This window comes from Idiotropiscis lumnitzeri, unplaced genomic scaffold, assembly GCF_059441095.1.
Source record: "Idiotropiscis lumnitzeri isolate Australia: NSW breed Sydney's pygmy pipehorse unplaced genomic scaffold, RoL_Ilum_1.0 HiC_scaffold_26, whole genome shotgun sequence".
Lineage (NCBI taxonomy): Eukaryota > Metazoa > Chordata > Actinopteri > Syngnathiformes > Syngnathidae > Idiotropiscis > Idiotropiscis lumnitzeri.
In genome coordinates, this window is record NW_028283564.1 from 1,980,796 (window position 1) to 1,991,196 (window position 10,401).

At 43.4% G+C, this 10,401-nt stretch overlaps 1 long non-coding RNA gene across 1 annotated transcript; it reads left to right on the forward strand.

The window, feature by feature from the left end:
* The first annotated feature begins 1,313 nt into the window (after positions 1 to 1,313).
* LOC148315996 (uncharacterized) lies at positions 1,314 to 4,204 on the forward strand. Its single transcript, XR_015840446.1, has 3 exons — positions 1,314 to 1,374; positions 1,462 to 1,611; positions 4,054 to 4,204. It is a non-coding gene; the product is annotated as an uncharacterized LOC148315996 (long non-coding RNA).
* The last annotated feature ends 6,197 nt before the right edge of the window (positions 4,205 to 10,401 follow it).

Consider the following 10,401-nt stretch of genomic DNA (forward strand, 5'->3'; position numbering starts at 1 on the left):
AGAGTGTGACTGGTGAAGCGAAACTGGTTGCGGGGGTTGTGCAAGAATGGAATGTTTTAGAAGCAGAAGGTGCTGAGCGAGACAAGATGACTCCGGGAAGGAGCGGCCATCGGGGGATCGCACGCAGGAGGAGCCACGGGATTCGGCGGGAGGAGAAAGACCAATGAGAGCGAGCTAAAGTTAACTGCAATAAACATAGCCAATAGAATCATGCCAGGATGCCTTTGTCTGTGCCATTTTTGCATGTTGTATAGTATGAATCAGTACTGGGCAACTCGGGGGTAGAACACATTCGCTGGTGGCAAGAGAGGTGTAGAGTTGTATTGAGAGGGACCCGAGATCCAGGTGCCATGTAGAAAATCTGTATTGGGAATAAATCCACTTTGTGCGTGAAAATGCCGGCTTCCTGATACCTTTCTATTGCAGAACGAGCACGCATATTGTTGGATGAGTGAGAGTTGGGTAAGGTCGCAAATTGGAGTCAGATTACTTATTTGAGTTTACATTGGGTTAAAGTTAAATTCTAACATTGATATAAAGATAAATTCCAACAAGTTCCATCTTGGCAGGGGTAGAGATTGTGTGACTGGTATGTTGATTCCTGTTTTTATCAATATTGGTCGGTGCTGGGACCTTGGGAAGTTACCCAGCACTCTTCGATGTGCTGGCATTGATATGCCATCTGTGTCCCTCGTAACGAAGGTCAGGTCAGGTGTGTATTCCCTCTGCCATCGTGCTGAGTGGAAGGTGCCTGGTTCATTTGGATGGTAAAGGAGGTGGAGATTATTTATTTCTGCCCAGTTGCTGAGCTGGATTCCAGCTGGGTCGGGCTCTGTGTATCCCCACGATGTATGGTGGCTATTGAAGTCTCCTAATATTATAGATTGATGTTGGTATTGTGGGAGGACACTAATTGGCCAGCTTGTATTTGGAGGCTTGTATATGTTGACCACTGTTGTACCCAGCACCTCAATCTCTGACCTGTGTATATTGTGTTCGTCCATAGAGGATCCTCTGTCTATGGCAGGGATGTCTTCATGTACATATATCATGGTTCCGTACTGTTGATGATCTATTCTCGTGATGGGTATGAAGCTGGATATACTGTATCTCGATGGGGGCGATTCTTTAGTCAGATGAGTTTCCTGCAGTGCCAACACTTGTACATCTTTCTCCCTCAGCATCTGCGCCATCAACTCACACTTAGCCATCGATATACCCTCCACATTCAATGAGATTATCCTCAGTCCTCCTCCTACTGTCACTACATTGTCATTTAGGTCATCATTAACTGAGTCTAGCGTATTTTTCGAAGTTGCAGGACTCTCTACTGCACCAACGCGGACCTGGTTATCCTGGGCGACGGCCGATCCAGTATGAATATTCCTTCTTTGAGCTTCCATTTCCATTTTTGAGGTGTGTAGTCGAGAGCAAGTTTTTAACGCTTGGTTCGACCACCAGGGTGGGATTCCTCTTAGTCAGGCCCCCAGAATGCTGGCTGCACTCCAGGGAGCCGCTCAAGCCTCCACACGACGACAACGTGGGAATCCCGGTCGTGGAGGGTGTCGTCACTTTCGGCGCGACATCTGTTCGTCTGCTTTCATCCACCAGGCGAGTAAACGCAACTATGGTTTCGTGCACCACCACATGCAACACTTGCACCATTCTCATGGAAAGACTCTCCCTGCTGGAGGGACGTGTCCGCCAGCTAGAGCAGAGTAATGTGGTAAGCGTAAATGTGGCGGACAGCACCGGTTAGCATTGGCCGTAAACGGCTTGCTAATCGCGTTGAGCCTGTTAAGACACAGAGCAGTTCCATTCCACCTCGGTCTCCTGGCTCCCGCACTTTAGTGAAAGGTGACTCCATTACTCGATACATTAAGCTTGAAAATCCAACCACAGAATGTGTATTGCTGGGGCCAGAGCACCCGACATTGAAGCTAATCTTATGGAGCTAGCACGCAAGAGACCTAGACACCAGCGCAGTGCAAACAACGCTAGCTATTCAGATATAGTGATACACGTCGGCTCCAATGACACTAGTGTTACTGCCGTTTCAATGATACGCTGGCTAAAGAAAGTTTTAACGCGCACTCACTCACCATGGGTTGAAGTTGCGATGACGTTCGCTCGGCTTCACTGGTCTTGATGTTGATGTGTAGTTATGTATGTCACGTCAAACAGTCAAGGGTTAGTCTTAATCGTAGTCATTTCAGTCCAGATGTCATGCCGTGAAGTCAAGTAAATCAAATAAATAAATCAATGGCTACGGTCTTCCAAACTTCAAATCAAAAACATCCGTGCATATGCGGTAATCAATACAATATACTATCTTCTATCTTCCAGTTTGTACATAAATAATGCGTCTTGAGTAATTGCGGTTGAAAAACGGTATCCGACCAGCGTTCCCCCACCTGTCCTGCATTTGTTATTTATGGATGAACGCAACCAGTGCTGACGTCATCAATTGCCCTAGTGGTGGTGTTGCCATACTGCATTACTCAAAAGAAAACTGCTCCAACAACTAGGATGAAGCAATCAGAGATCACAAAGAAAAAACATAGCAAGGACTTGTGATCTCGCCAGAAAGATGAGTCTGAGTCGAGTAATTGTCTCTGGCCCCTTGCCTGCGAGAGGCAATGATGAGAAAGATGGGGGTGTAGCCCTCATTTCCGAATTTAATCTAAAACTTAGTCCTCGTCCTAGCAATTCCTTCAAAACATTTGAAGTTCTCATTATGCGATCCACGGCCGCACTGCCGTTTTATCTTGCCGTTTTTTACCGTCCCCCTGGCTCTTACTCAGGCTTTTTAGATGAATTTTCTGAATTTGTGGCTGATTTGGTAACTCATGCGGATAATATATCATGGGCGACTTCAACATTCATATGAATCTCCCGTCGGAACCACTTACCGTGGCGTTTCGGACAATAATTGATATGTTTGGTTTCATGCAAATAATAGATGAAGCAACGCATATAAATGGTAACACGTTAGATTTGGTATTAACCCGGGGCTTAGCATCCTCAAAAATAATTGTATTACCATATACTAGTGCTATAGCTGACCATTACTTAATCAAATTTGAAGTCTTGGCGCATTGCCATCGTTCTGACCATGATCAAAGCTATAGCAGCCGCAACATTAGCTCCTTAACCACCGCTGCGCTCTCTGAGCTACTCCCTTTAGTAACCGATTCGTTTCCTAATTATATTGGTACGATTGATGATCTTACAAACAACTTTAATGTCGCTCTGTTAAATGCGCCTGACTCCGTCGCACCTTTAAAAACTAAAACTTGTCCAAAGAGGCTGACTCCGTGGTTTAATGAGGAAACACGCATACTGAAACGATTCTTGTAGGAAGCTTGAGCGCAAATGGCGTGCGACCAAACTGGAGGTCTTCCGTCAGGCATGGTGTGCTAGTTTATACAAGGAAGCGCTCAATCTAGCCAAAACTAATTATTACTCTAGATTAATTGTTTTACATAAAAACAACCCTAAATATTTATTTGCTACTGTAGCAATGCTAACGCAACAGCAACCAACCTCGGATAGCTCTTCCTATTCAGCTCACGATTTCATGCAATTCTTTACTCAGAAGATTGAGTGTATTCGTGATGAGATTAAAGACACTGTTCTTACAATTCCGTTGAATTCCGTCATAAATGGTGTTAATAGGGACATTAGGGCTGATAACTGTCCGATAACCTTATCTCAATTTAAAAAAGTATCTCTTGAAAGCCAAACAAAATTGCTTAGTGGGGCAAAACCGACAACTTGTGTGCTCGATCCGCTTCCTGGCAAACTAATTAAAGAACTGTTTATGACCCTAGGACCGTCTGTCTTAAATATTATTAATCTATCACTTACCACGGGTATAGTACCAGCAGCTTTAGGACCGCCATTATGCGACCGCTACTTAAGCAACCAAACCTCGACCCAGAGAGTCTCAACAACTATAGACCGGTTTCAAATCTTCCGTTTATTGCAAAAATCTTGAAAAACTTAATGAATATATGACTAGTAATAATCAATTTGAACCTTTCCAATCAGGTTTTACCGAATGGAAGCTACGGAGGAGGAGGGCATGCTCGCGTGACAGTTAAGCCGAAGAGGAGCACCTTCCCCGGGCACGGGCGGTGTCAAGCGGCCCCTAAGTTTAACCGAATGGAAGCTCCGGAGGAGGAGGGCATGCTCGCGTCACAGTTAAGCCGAAGAGGAGCACCCCTTCCCCCCGGGCACGAGCGGAGCGCGAGGCTGTCAGTTATGAATGAATAAATGAATAAATAAATAAATGAAGAATGCCACCTTTCATTTCACTGGCATGATCCGTGCCTGTCATGCCGCGTGTGTTTTTGTTTTTTCAGCTGTGTGGGCGTTCCTCCAGCGATCGTCTCGCGCCATGCGGTCAGCTGCTGCGAGACGCGCCCACCAGCCCCGCACCGGATTCCCATTCACTCACTGATTACACTCACTACCACCGACACTGACTACCTGGCGTCGGATTGTTATCCTACTTGTGTCTGCGTTTGGAGAGTCCTGCTCAATCCTCCAGCTCTGCTGGAGGATCATAACATTCACAGGGCACACCGGACGGCGTACCAGAAGTTAAAAGTCGAAGTAATTAAATAAATACAAAAATAAGTAATTGAATAAATACAAAAATAATGGCTGGGGAATAAAAAAATAAGAAGTTTTAATAATAATTTTTTTTTGTTATAACATGAATTTCACTCTCTCTCTCTCTACCCGTATATATATATATATATATATATATATATATATATATATATATAATTTAAGCATTTTTGAAGGTGCGCCGCTACTTCGCGGATTTTCAGTTTTCGCGGGTGGTCTCGGTCCCCATTAACCGCGATAACCGAGGGTTCACTGTATTACTCTTACTCGATCTTGGCGCCGCTTTTGACACTTGATCATAACATATTATTAAAACGCCTTGAAACTTGTGTTGGCATTTCAGGTTCAGCGCTTTCTTGGTTTAATTCGTATCTGTCGGAGAGGACGCACCGTGTAATTCATGGCAATGCGACTTCTGATCTTTGTAAGATCACACGCGGAGTTCCGCAGGGATTGGTACTAGATGCTACCGCTTGGTGATATTATACGGAAATATAACATTAGTTTTCATTGTTATGCTGATGATACGCAATTATACATGCCGTTGGATATAACGAATCCGTGTGATTGCTATAAATTAGAGGCATGCCTTGCCGAAATTAAACTATGAATGTCTTTCAATTTTTTGCGTCTTAACTCAGATAAAACCGAGATGCTGATCATTGGACCAGCGCGTCATCGGTACCTTTTTCAAAGACACCACTATGAGTATCGATAAATTGCCCAAAAGGATTCAACAAAAAATCTCGGTGTTATATTTGACACAACTATGTCGTTTCAAATGCACATTAAAAATATTACTAGAACTGCATTTTTTCATCTGCGTAACATTGCTAAAATTCGCCCAATTCTATCAACTTGTGATGCAGAAATCTTAATCCATGCGTTTGTTACGTCTCGCCTCGACTATTGTAACATTTTGCTCTCGGGTCTCCCCATGTCTAGTATTAAAAGTTAGTTCAAAATGCAGCAGCTAGACTCTTGACTAGAACGAGAAAGTTTGATCATATTACCCCGATACTTGCCAATTTGAATTGGCTTCCGGTCCACTTGAGATGTGATTTTAAAGTTCTGCTACTTGCCTATAAAATATTGCATGGCTTAGCTCCTTCCTATCTCGTTGACCTCGTGGTACCATATGTTCCGTCCCAAAACCTTCGCTCACAAAATGCTGGTCTTTTAGTGATTCCGCGAGCCAAAAAGAAGTCCACAGGTTCTAGAGCGTTCTCTATTCGGGCACCAATGCTTTGGAATGCACTACCCTCAGGTATTAGAGGCGCCACCTCAGTAGAAATGTTCAAAACACTATTAAAGACGCATTTATACTCTTGTGCATTTAGTTGAACTATTTGTTGGCCTGTTTACTGCCGCTTTTTCTCTTTTCTTCTCTATTCTGCCCCCTTTTCCCCGGCTGGGGGATTAGGTGACGGTGACCCACTAGGAAGTTTAAGGCATTGACAAACTGGGCATGCACCTGTTCCAGTGATGTCGTCTTCCTGCAGCGTGACATTTGATCAATTTATTTATATACTTTAGCATCTAATTTAATTATTTGTTGGCCTGTTTACTGCCGCTTCTCCTCTTTTCTGCCCCCTCTTCCCCTGCTTGGGAATTAGGTGATGGTGACCTGCTATGAAGATTACGGCACTGACCAACCGGGGAGGGACCTGCTCTCCCAAAGTCGTCTTCATGCAGCGCCTCTTCTGATTTCCCTATATTTCAGCACTTCGTTGAACTACTTGTTGGCCTGTTTACTATTTCTGTTCTTTTTTTTCTGTTCCCAATTCCACGGCTTGGGAATTAGGTGATGGTGATTCACTTGGAAGTGGCTGTTTTGAATTTACCCCAAACTGACTATTTCAAGATCGAAGGCTCATCCTCGGATATGCTGCCATGGAGATTACGGTCCTGGATGAGGACCCACTCCACTAAAGTCATCTTCCTGCAGCACTTCATTTAATTGACTCTCACATTATCTCATCTAACATTGTATAGCATCATTGTATGTGTCAAATGTTGCCCACTTAGCATCCAAAGCAGCCTGGTCATCCTGGAAGGGGGTTTCCCCCCCATCTGTGGTCCCTTCTCAAGTTTTCTCACTTTTCCCCCAATGGGATTTTGAGTTTTTCCTTGCCCTCCTGGGGGTTAAGATCAGTGGATGTTGATTGTGGTTATGTAAAGCCCTTTGAGACTGTCTGTGATTAAGGGCTATACACATAAAATTGACTTGACTCGACTTGGACCAGAATAGAAGTGGATGAGGGAAAAAGGGAGGGGCGGTGTTGACTGATATTGTGCAGATGGAAGTAGGCTGACCGGGTTGTGTTATTATGCTTATGGAAAGATAGAGTGCTGTCAAGGATGACACCCAGACTCTTGACCTGAGGGGAGGGGAAAACAATGGAGGGGCCAACAGGAATGGGAAAACTGACAACTTTGGATTGTATTGATTTTGTACTGAAAAGAATAACTTCTGTTTTGTCGCTGTTAAGCCTCATGAAATCATTAGAAAACCAGTCATTGATTTCAGATAGACAGGAGGTGACGGAGGTGGGAGGGAGTGATATGCTGGGTTTGCAGGAGAACTAGAGCTGGGTGTCATCCGCGAAGCAATATAAAGCGATATTGAATTTTCGGAAAATGCTGCCAAGGGCAAGGAGGTATATGATACATAATAGGGGGGCAAGGACCGAGCCTTGGGGCAAACCTGAGGTGACTGGGAGGGACTTTGATGAGAAATATTTAAGCTGGATGAACTGAGTGCGGTCTTTGAAGTATGAATGGAACCAGTTGAGGGCGGTGTGGGTGATGCCGATGGAAGAAAGTCTTTTGAGAAGGATGGTGTGTGAGATGGTGTCAAAGGCCGCAGTCAGGTTAAGAAGGATGACAATGGAGAATGAATCGGAGTCAGCTGCAATGAGGAGATCAGAGGTGACCTTGAGTAGAGTTGATTCAGTGCTGTGAAGTGCACGGAAACCGGACTGAAAGGGTTATTGCAGGTGAGATGAGAGTGGAGTTGAGTGGCGACTACATTATCTAGGACTTTTGAAATGAATGGGGCAGAGGTTCAGGAAATAGTACTGAGCGGCTTTTTCTTAATCTCATGAGAAAATGTACTCGGGCAAGCACAGTCGAAAAGAGTCGTGCGTTATCTCAGCCCAGCCTCACATTCTTCCCCCGACACGGGTCTACGTCCAAGGGAAGGTCCTCTCCAGATTAATCATTGTCTGGATGGTTGATTCCCAGCTGGTCCCCAAGACTGGTATTCCACGGCTGGCCTTCTCCGGCGGGCAGTCTCTCCGTCTCTCCTGCTGGTATTCCCCTGTAATCTTGTCAGTGTGCATGTATGTGTGCTCCAAAATCAAATTATGTCTTTCAGAATGTGTTTTTGCAATGGCGTCCCAGTGAACCCTCCAATCAATCAATCAAATTTTATTTATAAGAGCACTTTTCATACATAAAATGCAGCTCAAAGTGCTGTACAATAAAAACATCCAAATTACAACGAAAAACTAAAACCCATTCCACCCACTCAACATAAACACAAGACACATCAACATACACGCCTGAACTCGCATACACACAGAACACTCGCATTCACACAACTTAATAAACCATCTTAGTAGAAAGACAGGGTAAGGCACAGAGAAACCATATGAGAAAATGTACCCAGGGTAGGTAATCCGCGCTGAGAGGGATGACGGCTCACGCCCACAGGGAGCTGCGCCAACACACAGACCCCTAGTCCAGACTGACCGGGGTAGACCCTACACATAGTGCAGAGGGCCCCGGACCTAAGGAGCCTCCGGGATGAAGCCCCCTGTGAGAAGGCCAGCCACACCTCCCAGCGCGGAGGCCCCCCTTGAGGAAACACTGGAGCTAAAATATATAAAAGAAAATGATAATGCTAAACAAAAAAGAAGCTAAAAATTAAAGGACAATAATATAAAAAGACGAAGCTAAAATATTTAAGAAAAATTATGATACTAAAAGACATAGAAGAAGCTAAAAATTAAAAGACAATAATATAAAACGACGGAGCTAAAATGTATAAGAAAAATGATACTAAAAGACAAAGAAGCTAAAAAAAATTAAAGACAATGATAATAGATAAAATGACAGTCCTGAATTAAAAGACTAAGATAAATTATTTAAAAGCCAAACAAAAAAGGTGAGTCTTGAGCAGGGGTGGGCAATTATTTTTTCCATGGGGCCGCATAAGAAACATAAAATATTGTGGAGGGCCGGGCCAAAAGGCTGAACTCAATTCTGCATAATATTAATTGTATTTCTTTTTTAAAAAGCAGTAAATAGCACTGTTTTGACAAGCTGGCAAGAGTATATATTAAAGTTAAGCAATGAAACTAAATACCAAATAAACTGAAAAAATGAGGTTGCCTTCCAAAAATTTATTCATTCAAATTTCTCAACACAATGGTAGACAAAATATTAACATTTTTTACTATTTGTGACTCATATTAGTAAACATATTCTGTCACATTCACTTCAAAACACATTTTGAGTTCCATATACTGTTGGATAGTTGTGTAAAGGTTCTGAGCATTTTAAAGACATCACAATATTGTCTTTTTGCACCAAACATTAAGCAAGATACAACATATTGACTGTCACTGAACTGTGATTTTGAGAAAAAGTGTCCCAGTTCATTGTTATCTGGTGCCGTTTTTATATTTCTCTCCATGTTTCGTCTGGTAATGCCGACTCAAATTGTAGTCCTTCAACACGGCGATCTGCTCCCCGCAAACTAAACACACAGCTTTACCTCTAACTTCAGTAAATAAATACTTCGCTGTCCAATTTTTGTTGAAAATTCTGCATTCGGCATCTACCTTTCTTTTTTTAGCCTGAGCGGACATTTTTGAGGGCGAACGTCGTCTTGTTGTGATTCAATTGCGCGCATGTCTTGATAAACGCATTACGTCATTATGTGCGACGCACATTGTGCGGGAATAAAAAAAACAAAACAATTTCAGAATAAAAGCAGTGCAGCTTTAGCCCATGAATGAGGTGAAATTAAAAAGTATGTTTATTTTGAAATTTCCAATTAACCTTACACTCGCGGTCAGAGTCAACCAAAGGTATGTGGCCCGGGCCATACAATGCCCAGGTCTGTCATACGGGCCAGTCAGTGCCACCCGGCGGGCCGGATGTGGCCCGCGGGCCGTGCAATGCCCAGGTCTGGTCTTGAGCCTCCTTTTAAAAATATCAACGGTCTCTGCGGACCTGATGTCCTCCGGCAGGCTATTCCATAGACGAGGACCAGAATGGCTGAATGCAGCCTCGCCATGTGTTCCAGTCCTCACCCTAGGAATAATTAACAGGCCGGTGCCAGAGGACCTCAGGGTCCGCGAGGATGGCCCAAGACCGTTAAGGCATTTAAAAACTAATTGAAGCACCTTAAAATCAATCCTGAAACACACGGGGAGCCAATGCAGCGATTTTAAAACTAAATCCAGTGCCCAATTTGGTATGTTTGCATCTCTATGGCCTACGTGGAGAATGTGCTTTGTCATATTTGTCCATGAAGTGCTGTCTGGCTTGTCATCAGTTTGTAATGTGCAGACTGAATATGTATGATGTGAATGTGAGTGTAGGTCATGAAAATACTATGTTCACACATTTATAAACTAAGTAATATAACGTTAGCATGTGAAAATAATATCATAAAACAGTAAAGACCATGACTACAATCAGTCATTCCTATGCGTAGTAGAATTAGAATTAGAATTAGAAATCCCTTTA